A 12,786-nucleotide genomic window follows, 5' to 3' on the forward strand; every position below is an offset into this window, starting at 1 on the left:
AAATTCTCCTCAAGTCGCATTTTCGTTTAAGAAAAAAAACAAAATTTTTTTTTCATCCTCAATATTGATTTAAAAAATGTACAAAAAAAATGACTTCATGGTTTTTTGCCCTTAATAATCCGGTAAATTTCCAAATAGATCCATTGAACCGATTGTCCGACTAAAGTTAAACAACTCAATTAAAGAAACAAAACTTGGTCCTTTATTTGTGTAATCATCATCAAAATGATAGTTTTTTTTCAATTTTTCTTACTATTTCAGGTTACTCACTCATTGAATGTAAGATAGAGAAAGACGAAATTCAAAAATAAAAATTTTTGGGTTTTCTTTTTTTCTAAAAAATGTCACGAAAAAAAAGTCCTGAATTTTCAACTTCGCGCTAAAAAAATTGTAAATTTTCAAAAATTCGGAAAGTTATTCTTTTTACCCCAATTTTGGAAAACTGAATTTTCATCAAATGTCAACGTTTTGAGCCTCTAGAACTATTGTGACTATTTTCAGAATGATGTTCGAGTGTCTATATGCATGTGTGTGTGTAAACCTCAAATAACTTTTGAACTAATTAACCGATCAGGATTGTTAAGGCAGCAATTGAAAGAGTTCGTCATTTGATCCAGTAGACACGAAAATATTTGCGAATTACGAAAAAAAATTTTTTTTCTTTTAGTTTTTTTTCAATATCTCAGTAACAACTCAAACGATTGACTTCAAAATCTAATCAGATCTAAAACTTAATAATCGTAGGAGAAAGAAATGTCAAAAATCGGTTTTTCACGAATTTCTTTAAAATGACTAAATAAAATATTTTCAAAATTTAATCATCTCTAGAACTCAATAAAACGCATCAACCGATTGAGGTGGTAGAGGCGGCAATCGACGCGTTTTATTAAGTTCTAGAGCTTATTAGATTTTTAAGTCGATCGTTTAAGACGTTTCTGAGAAATAAAAAAAAAAATAAAATAAAAATCAAAATTTGTTTGTTTTTTATAATTCACAAATACATATACTTAAGCAAAAAATTAAAAGAACAGAAAAATTTTATAAATTTATTAGTGATTTCTGCAAGGCTGTAACTTCGCGAGAAATAATAATTGCTCAGAAAGTTTTGCAGTGAAACAATTCCGGCTAACTTAACGACAAGTTTCTGGTAAGCCTCGGCTGGATAATACTTGCGTGCAAATTGATGCAAATCAACGTCCGTCATCTGAATGTAATTTGACAGAAGAACTTGCCGTCAATTGGAAGTGAAACTTAACTTAACGTCATTATCTGACAGTAACTTGAAGCAAACTGCTTGCTCTCCAACACTTTTCTTTATATTGGCTTCAGAATACGGCAGTAGCTTGAAGTTAACTTGTGGATAAGGCGGCTATCAGGGTGATTAAATATAAGACGGATACTACAATACTGCAGATGACAAATTTGGAAAATTTAACTTTCGTTTAAAAAAATTTGGTGGCCCTAAAAAGGGCCGTTTTGTTTAATTTGAATTGATGTGCAATTTAAAAGCTGCTTTTTCTTGGGCAATAACTTGTTTCGACTGACTAAAAAGACACTGAAACAAAGTTTTGATGATGGTATTATGAAAAGATAGTTTTGTTCCATATTATTGTAAATACGGTAGAAGTACCATTTTTCGCCGCTGCTCCATACTTGGACGTTTAATACATTTTTATTTAATTAATGAAAAAGTATAAAATAAAATTTCTATTTTAATAGTGGAATAAATGAATCTTTGAATGAATTTTAAGAATTAATAACGTCATTGCATATTCTACAAATTATTTTATTTGAATTCATGATGAGACAAAATGATGTTTTTTATCAACCACCTTGTAGAACAGTATCATATGAAAAATCATTTCTGTTGTCAGCTATAAGATTATGGAATCAATTGCCATCGGAAATAGTAGCTATAAATCAGTATGCTGAGTTTAGAACAGCCTGTTATACTATGTTTTTTGAAAGAACTACTGACTTATAATAATTAAAATACATGTGCTGTAAATCATGTATATATTATGACCTCTCTTTTGCTTTATATGATCTTTAGATCAAGTCAATGAACATTATTTGTAACTTTTAAAAAAAAATTTTCCTTATAAATTCTATTAAATAGTTAAAATAATTATTGATATTATACTATACCATGATTTAATTTAATGTATATTTTATGTATTATGGCCCTTAGGGAGCTGAGCTTCAGGGTCAAATAAAAATTTATTAAATAAAAAAAAAAATAAAAAAATAAAATAAATTTCTCAAGTGTCCAAAACTAGCCTTAGAGTGGCCAATTTAATGAGTGATAAAATTGTGCATTCCATTAGTTGACAGAAAGTTGCCTTCAATTTTCCCAAAAAGTTGACGACAAATTGTAGTCAATAGTTAAAAAAAGCTGAAAGTTGTTGACAATTTGTTGTCAAGTTGATCACAATTAATATAATAATGTAATTGTCGTCAATTTACTGTCGCAATGTTACATGGCTACCTTTAATATCTCTAATCAAGGGGAGTACTTTGACAGCAAGACTTTCTGATCAAGAAAATGATGCCAATTACTTTCGATCAAGTTATGACAACTTGTTGACAACTTTCAGCATTTGAAGGCAATTTGTCGTCAATTGATGGAATTCCAAATCTTGCAACCTTCTCAAAAAATTGGCGATAGGTTGCCGAATCTAATGGAAATTCCAATTTTTGCGGCAAACTTGATGACAAGTTGCTGCACTAGGTTATTGTCGCAAGCTTGCTGGCCGCTTGGCTATCAGGGTAGTTACAACTGTACTCATCTACTACCCAAGCTGCTAGTATACTTAATATTCTATTAACGATTTTTTTTAATTAACTCAAAAATCACAAAACTGATTAATTCTAATAATGTATCAGCGCTAAAGGTTGAATAACTACGTCGAATGCCCCCTTAAATATCAAAATCGGTTAATGAGATCGAAGGTCATCGGCGATGATAAATTATAAAAAGAACAATTTATTTAATTTTTTGAGATAACGCATATTGTAATTACTTATATTGTCCAAAACTCAATCGGTCCTTTGGAATACCTTGGTTAAAAATACTGATTAAAAAGAATTGAGAAGCGGTCACTCTATGCAAACTGTTTACCTATATATACAAACAAAAGAATTTAAATTATTGAAAAGAATTCGGATTCCATCATTTTTAATTCTTTTCAATCAATATTTTTAAACAGGGTAGTGTTAGATGATCGCTACATAAATTATTGAAATCGGTTGGTTAGTTTAAATAATATTATCATCTAAAATTATGAAAATTCACTGTTTCTGACGATTTTTCCTGGGTATTTCGTGTATTATCGCGCTAGTTTAATTCAAAGTTCATATAATTCCATCTTGAAAATTTCTATCAATTTCGGTTCAAAACAATGAATTTAGCAAGCATAATCATGTGCGAAACTTAAAAGAAAAAGATCCTTACTGGTTATTTTCAATTTCTCGAATTCTCGGAGATAAATATGAAACGTAACTTCTTTCAGACTCATGTTTTCGAGCTTTTAGAACTCGACTAACATCATAGTGCTGTGCGTAAATTAATTCTCAGTAGATAAGCCAGAATTAATAAACTAATTAATATCGAGTATAAAATCATCAAAAGTGTTAATAACCCAGCGTCTCCAATAGAATAAATTCTCGGCGAGAAAGCCATCATTTATTTTTAAGAAATAAAGTAATAACTAACCACGAGTTTGGCCAAATAAATTCTCGGCGGGAAAACCAGAATTTATTATAAATAAATTAATTAATAATTTCGAAAAATTTAATTCTCGGAAGGGAATCCACAATTAATTATTAATTTAATTTAGTGTAATAAAAACTTAGCAATTAATTATAAATTATAAGAAAATTTCATTGAATTAATTGGTCAAGTAAAAGTTATGGAGATTGAGTTTGGATAACAAGTGCGTCGATCAATAATGAAGAACAGAACGTGAGTCCAAAATCCAAGTCGGAGTCCAAGGTACAATCATCGGTTTCACGTAAGTTTTCGCAATACAATAAAATACAAAGGAAAATATACGTAAAATTAAAACGTGTTGATAATTTAACGTGTAGAGTTAACATATGATTTACTAGTGGGAAATTAATAATAAATGAAGTAAATTGAGATTAAGTAAAAAGAGTGTAAAAGGAAATTTGAATATATCGCAAAACGTGTGTGTATGTGTGTGTGTGAGTTAAGTCCGGTGGACAATTGGTTAAGTAAAAATGTGTGTGTGTGTGTGTGTGTGCGCGTGTGTGTGTAAAATAGAATAATTCCAGAGGAATTAAATTTTAAATTAAGATCCAGGGGATCAGACTGGTGGCCATCTTATAAAAGTCTAGGGGACTAAATAAATCATTATAATAAACTCCAGAGGACACATAATTGTAAGAGTGTAAAGTCCGGTGGACTAAATTGTGGTATAAATGATTATAAGTCAATATAGTAGCCCATTGGGCAGCGTTGTAATTACTAAATAAAAGTTCATAATTATATTGAATAAATTGTGTGTTAAATAAATTTAAATCCTCAATCTCCTCACTCTCATAATTTTCACCGACCATGATTTCTACTACAACATCTCCAGTTCTAGAAAGCCGAGTCTTATCTTCCAGTGGCGGCCTTATTAAAATAAATTAATAAAGGGGCGAAATTTGGCAAGGTTGAAATATGCCCTGTTACAATATAGAAAGTATATTCGTCAAAATACGTTGCTTAAAACAACATGAATTTGAGGTGCTTCAAGTTAATCAATGTTGTTATAATCATAGTATACGGTTAAAAAATATAAAAAAAAAAAATATTAATAGTAATAGCAATCTAATTGGAAAACTTTTAAAGTATTACGAATGTAAATACAATTTTAATTCAAATTTTATAAAAAAAAAAAACTATGGAATTTTTTGATAGGGTTCTGATTACAAAAATTTTAAAAGCCAATGTATTTTAACTGCCATAGCAAAGTAATACGATTTGTGCATTACACCTTAATAACAGGTTGTGAGGCCTACTCATACAAAGAATGATGATCGGTCGATCATTGGGCTATGATATGGTTCGATAATAATTGGATATATAATTTTAGAAACTTTTTAACTCTAGAAGTGTTAATATCAACGACTAGCAGAATTAACATCACGATGTTTATTTGTCGTTCCTTGAATTAAAATAAAATAAACAAATCATATCTTATTTAGTAAGATAATTATTTATTTCAACCATAATCCTTGTATGACAATTAATTTTTTCAAGAATGAAAACCGCCCTACAATCAATAAAGCAAATAAATAATTTGAAGAACAAGATTTGAGGCTAAATTGAATGTTATGAATAAGTTTTAGATCAATTTTACATAATCCTGATTAAACAACTGAATATGATCGAATTAAACAGAATTAAATTTTTAATTCTATTTAACTCAGATAAATTCTGTTAATTCGGTACCTAATTTAAAAATGAATACTGTCTAATTCGGCAGGAAAACAGAATTTGTCCGAATTAAAATGAATTTAAATAATCCTATTCGGTTTAGTTCTAATTAATTCAAAAATGATTCTTCAATTTCTGGTTCTGAATCCAAATTAAAACGACTTTGAAATTTTTGAGTCGGTTTTATTCTGTTTAATTCAAATTCAAATTTTCAATTCAGTTGAATTCTGTTTTGCAGAATTCGACAGAATATAACAGAATTAAAGATTTGAATTCGGTTGAATTCAGTTGTTTAATCATTTAAATTATGTAATATAGATACAGTTGTTTTCAGTTCAATCTCGAGCTCTTGAAATCGATTAGAACAATACTTTTTTAGGAGCTTGATATTAAAATTAAAATAACTAGAAAATGATGCAGAATTCGACAAAATTTTATCCAAAATAATTTGTAAGAAATAAAATTTTCAACAAAAAAGATTTTATGACTTTTGTGATAAGTCTGATAGATTCGCTACAAAAGTAGAAAAATCACGAAATTTAGTATAATCTGACTTCGAGCTTCAATAACTTTTGAACAGATGGATTTATCAAAAAATGATAAGAGACCTTTTTTTTTAGAGCGTTCAATTTTCTATAAAAATATGTATTGGTCTATTCTATCTATTGATTTGTTAACAAATTAAAAACACTCGAAGTGAAAAAAAAAAAAAAAAATTCCGTGTTATTTGAATGGAAAATCGAATTTTTTAATGACCTAGGTTTGTAATCGATATAGAAATTTTTTTTTTTTTTTTTTTTGGGCGAAAATTGTTTTTTTGTGTTGAATTATGATTTTCCTTACATGCACTTAAAAAAATAAAATGTTGCTCCGAAATGACGCACCCTAATGTATATGAAATAGCATAAAGTTGGTAATGAAAATTCACAATAATGAGTGATTTCTTTATTTTAAATATTTAAAAATGACTAATTAAAGTTGAAAATAATCGAATATGATTAAATAAGAATTTTTATGGGAATACATTAAGGTTTTTCATTTTAAGGCAACATATTTTTTTCGATCCTACCTGAAAATCCGATAATTTATAAAAATAAAAAAGAAAAAAATATTGCGGTCGGTATTAAAATTTTGAGTTAATTAGAGGCTTCGCTCTTTGAAAAATTTGATTTTCCATGTATATAACAAAGGGAAAATTTTTTTTCGTTTCAACTCGATTTTTCGGTATTAAAAAATTTTTTTTAGAAAAAATAAATATACAGCTTCTGTAGAGAATTAAATTTGCTACAGAAAAAATTCTTTGAGCAAATACTATCCGACCAACAGTTTTTGAGTTGTAGAGCTGGAAAGGTAAATGTTAATAATAATTGATAATAAATTTTGTTTGAATTTGAATTTTTTAATCTTACAGCAAGTATTATTTACAATAGACGCTATAGAATTGTTAATTTTAGAAACACAATATTTTGTATTTAGTAAATAAATATTAATTTCGATGTATAAATCAGTAGAATTACTAAAAGATAATTTTTTTTTCTTTCATTTCTGAGTTGGTGGTAACATTAATATTTGTTTATTTTAGTATTCGAAAATTACTTTCTATGCATTGCGATAATTCGTTATAAGAAATATTTTTGTTCTTCTTTATATTAGTTAAGCTGCGATTATATGATTCTATTAATTAAATTCCTCGTTCAGCAGTATCATTTACGAAATTAATTAATAATAAAAGAATACAAATTTGTTGTATATTTGTTGTGAAACTTATAAGAAAAACTTGTGGGTCTTTGGTTTGATACATGTAAGAAACTGGAGTTGTACAATTGAGTATTTTAATTATTTGGTTTAAAAAAAAAAAAAAACAATAACAACAACAACAATTTTTTAACAAACACATGATATTAAAAACTAAAATCAACGGAGGAATAATTGATAAAAATTGATGTATTGTTAATATGTTATTTGAATAATAAAACGAAAAAAAAATCAAATTAAATTGTAAAATATGAGAAAAAATGATGAATACACTATAAATATTGTTTGTTAATTTGTATGTAATAAGTTAGAGTAATGAAAATAACGATAAGAAATGAAACTATGTTGGATAATGGTTATTATTTGGTTGAGGCAAATCGTTGAAAGCAGTGGGCATCAAGTAAGGTAGACATATACTCCCGCCTTTGACTCGTGAGTATAGAAGATGTTTAATGTAACATAAAACTTTAAGAAAATTTGTAATTCATTGCAGTTGAATGTTATGCGCATTATAATTATTTAGGATGTTGATTTTATAAAAATAATAATTATAGTATAATACTAGGTCAATATTTCATGTTCAATAATAATTTAATATTAAAAGTATAAGAGAATGAATACTATGAAGTAGTTGACGCTGTTGATATCAAAATATAGTTAGGTTTTGAGTATTTAAAATTTGTGAAATTCAAGAAAAAAAAAAAAAGAGTTTAAAGTAATATTGAAGTAGTACTCATTTCAATAATAATAGAAATTTGAATATGACAGAGTTAGATTGAATAAAGATTTTTAGTACAAAAAAAAAATTTTTATTTAGTTAAAATAAAAAAAATAAAAAAAAAATATACATGATATAATAAAAAATTTATTAAAGTCAAAAAATTTTGTTTGGTATAGAAATTATTAGTTTATTAATAATAGTGTACAATATAGTTTATTGATAAAAGCGTAGCTCAAGTACTACCACAGTTTACCAAGTCATTTGAAGTTTTATAAATGTGATAATACTGGGTTTTATTTGATTATTAATTAATTATAAGCGTTCAAATAAATATGTAAAATTAATAAAAGTTGCAGATAACTTTGTAATTTAATTTTCATTGCGGACAAATAATATCAAAAAAATTTATAAAGATAAACACAAAAAATAATAAAAATAAATTAGCTTTAAATATTTTATTATTGATTTTTTTTTTACAATGTTTGTTTTTTTTTATTATAATATAATTTATCCTGATATGTTACATAAATACAGTTGATGTATGTAGAAAAAACAGATATTTGGGTAATATAAATTTAATGGAAATTAGATAAAAAAAAAAAAATAATAATAAATATGTATTATTTTAATTTAATTTTTTTAAAAAGTTGAATGTTTAGTAAAAACTTTAATTGATTGATAATATATAAAAGTCAAATGAACATGAATAGTTAAAATATTAATTTATAAGATAAAACATTTATGATTAAAACCAATATGTGTTGTAGCTGTTATAGTAGAGTAACCAAAAGTAAACATAAGGAGTCGATTGCTGAATGTAAAAAGGAAATAATATGGAATTTTATAATATATTTGTATGATTACTATTGAATTTGTGAATTAACGTGTACTTGTAATTAGATTAAGGCATTTAAAAAAAAAAAATTAATTTTTATGTTATTATAGTTTGATAATAGTAATAGGGATATTTTGTCAACTAATTTTTTTAGATAATGTTAAAAATTAAAACTACCCTATGATCGATGAAACAAATAAATAGTTTTAAAAATAAGATTTGAGGATAAATAAAATACGATCAATTAGTCTTAAATCAACTTGACATAAATGATGTAATGAAAAGAAATATAATACATAATTAAAAAAATAACTATTTCTTAAATAATCAAGACAAAAATAAAATTAATTTCTATTTACAATAGTTATGTTTATTATAATATAATAGATACTATATTTAATGAGAATGAGAATTGTGATAGTCAGATAATATCAAAATGCACATAGAAGCAAGTCAGAAACAGACATCAGGTGTCATCACGAAGACAGTTCATAAATTCTAAGTCAAATATATAAAAACCAAATAAGTTTAAAAAAAGGATAGAAATATTAAAGAAAAAAAAAAAAAATATAATATAATATTAAATAATATATATATTGATCTATAGTTCTAAGGAATGTAAAAAATGTGAAAGACTGAAAAGTTGTACAGAGGGAAATAAAGTTTAGTCAGTATTTAATAGATATTGCTATATTATTTGGACATAATCAATAAATTACAAAAAAAAAAAAAAAACTTTATGGTTATTATATGTAATTTTAATAAAAAAAAAAATATGTATATATATAAAAAATAATAAAAATTTAACTATTGAAAGTACATTTCATAGCTCTTTAAAATTTATTATTAAATATAACGAAATTAATGAATATTATAAGGTCTATGTAAAGTTGATTTGTATCTGAAAAAAAGTTTAATAAATTTATCGTTAAAAAAAAAATGAATATAAATATATAAATTTATTAAAGTTAAAAGACAAATTTTTTGAGACATAGGTTAGTAGTCTATCGATAATGGAGATTTTTTATAAATTAATTTAAGTTATTGATTTTTAGCCAAAGTTATAACTACAATCGAAACACAAAACAAGTGTTATGGCATTCTACCAAGTTAGTGAAAAACTTTTTAATATAAGATAAAATATTTATATTCAAGAAAATTTTCTTAGCACACACACTTTATTAAAAAAATATGAGCAATAAAGGAATGATTATAATAAAAATGGTATCATTAAAAAATAAATTAATTGAATGATTACGAATTCGTATTATATTAATATGAAGAATAAGAATAGAAATAAAATGTGTAATAAATAAAAATACATTGGAATATATATAATTATTAATAAGGTATATATTGTAGAATTAGTTTACAGAGCAATAAATTTTAGAATAAAATTTTATTCATGTTTTTGAATTTAAAAAAAAAAAAAAATGTTCGTAAATTTAAAAAAAATTGGAAAAACACAGTGAAACTTATAAGAGAACTATTGGGTCTTTAGTTCGATATTATGTACAAAAAATAGATTTATATTTAAACTTAAGTTTCGTAGTAATTAAAGAATAATTTCCAATTCGTTTTATAATAATTGGCAAGACCAAGGCAAAAAACCATTAGTAAAAAGATTAAAATACTTAATTCATGCATAATGGATATATCGTTAAAATAATACTTTAATATTAAAGAAAATTTTTTAATAAATACATGATATTAAAAAATATTATAAACAGAGAGATATTTAATAAAAATAGATATATTGTTGAGAAATAATACTATGTTGTGTTATGGTTATTACTTGGTTGAGGTAATTCGTTAATATTTTGATTTTATAAAAATAATCATAATAGAATACTAATTCAACATTCCATATTGAATTAATAATTTAATATTAAAAGTAAAATAGAATGAATACTTTGAACGATGTTGATATCTAAATATAGTTTGATTATTCAGAGCAGTTGAATTTTGCCATTTGGAAAAAAAAAAAAAAAAAAAAAAAGGGGATATGTTGTGTATAACATAGTTGACAATTTATTAAAGTCGAAAGATTTTATTTGGTATAAAGATTATTATATTAGTTTATTGATAATAGTGTACAATATATTTCAGTTCGCTTTATTGAACATGAAGCAGTTGCCGTCGCTAACTGCGGTCAAAGCGTAACTCAAGTACTACCGCAGTTTACCAAGTCATTTCAAGTTTTATAAGAAATTAAATAAATATTAAAAATTAATAAAAGTGGCAGGTAAATTTGTAATTTCATTTTAATTGCGACTGTTTCATATGATTAGTTATTAATAATTAATATCAACAAAATTTTTTATGTTTTTATTGTAATGTAATTTATACTGTCATGTTATTCAAATATAGTTAACATATGTAGAAAAAATAATAATTGATTAATATAAATGAAAATAAACTTAATAAAGGCTAGATAAAAAAAATAATAAATATATATATTCTTAATTAAATTTTTATTAAAATTCGAATGTTTATTATAAATTTTTATCAATTGATAATATATGAAAGTAAAATAAATAAAAATAGTTAAAATATATATTTATAAGATGATATTGTTGGGAACGAATATGTGTTTTAGCTGTTATAGTAGAGTATCCAAAAGTAATCATAAGGAATCGACTGCTGAATGTTAAATGAAATAATATGAAATTTTAAAATATATTTACATGATTACTATTGAATTTGCAAATTTACGTGTACATACAATTAGATTATGGCATTTTTTTTTATCGAAAAAAAAAAATAATAATAATAATAATAATAATAATAATAATAATAATAATAATAATAATAATAATAATAATAAATAATATTCATGTTATTATAAAAATAATAATAATAATAATAATAATAATAAATAATATTCATGTTATTGTAATTTAATAGTAATAGGAATATCTTGTCAATTAAGAAATATACATATCTTAAGTGAAATTATGTTTCAATAATATGAAAGTGAATCAAGATAGTCATGATTTTATTACTTGGAGGATTTATAGTAATCTAAAATTGGGTATAGGAAAAATATTATTATTATCTTCTTTTTATATTCCAATGAAAGTATTTTTTTCTTTATAAAATTATTTAGTAAAATATTTAATTCTAAAATATGTACAAAATTTTTTTCATTACGCTTATCTTTATAGTAATAATAAAAATAAATATGTTAAAAAAAAAGTATTTATTTAAACTAACTTTTTTTGTTTAGAGAATAGCAAATAAATATAATATTATTTATTTTAATATTTTCCAAAAGATGTTTTTGTAATGGTTTATATGTAAATGGAATGCTATCAATATATCAAATGTATACTATACTTATAATAAATTAAAAAAAAAAAAAAAAAGGAAATAATTTATTAAATTTATTTATGATTTTCATATAATAAATGATATGAATTAGTTATTTTATATAGCCGATAATTTTTTTATTATTATTATAATATATTAAACTATTTTAAAATTATTATAAAATTATTTTATATTCAAGTAAAAAAAAAAAAAAAAAAAAAAAAAAAAATAATAATAATAATAATAATAATAATAATAATAATAATAATAATAATAATAATAATAATAATGATAATAATAATAATAATAATAATAATACTATGTGTAGTAAAATAAAAAATTTTATATTGAAAAAATTGTGCATAATGAATGAAAATTGTGAAAACATTGTAATATTTTAATAATTTAGGGGAAAATATAAATAATAGCCAAAAGACCAAGGCAAACCATTAGTAAAAAGATTAAAATATTAAACTTGTGCATAATGAATATACCGTAAAAATAATTGATAAAAATAGATGTACTGATGATAAGTTATTTAAAAAAATAAAATGGACATTATAAAAAATATTATTCGTTAATTTATATGTAATAAGTTAAAATAATAAAAATAATGATAAGAAATGAAACTATGTTGGATAATGGTTATTACTTGGTTGAGGCAAATTGTTGATAGTAGTGGGCATCAAGTAAAGTAGACACACTCCCGCCTTTGAC

The sequence above is a fragment of the Microplitis demolitor genome, chromosome 2, assembly GCF_026212275.2.
Source record: "Microplitis demolitor isolate Queensland-Clemson2020A chromosome 2, iyMicDemo2.1a, whole genome shotgun sequence".
In the NCBI taxonomy this organism is placed as follows: Eukaryota; Metazoa; Arthropoda; class Insecta; order Hymenoptera; family Braconidae; genus Microplitis; species Microplitis demolitor.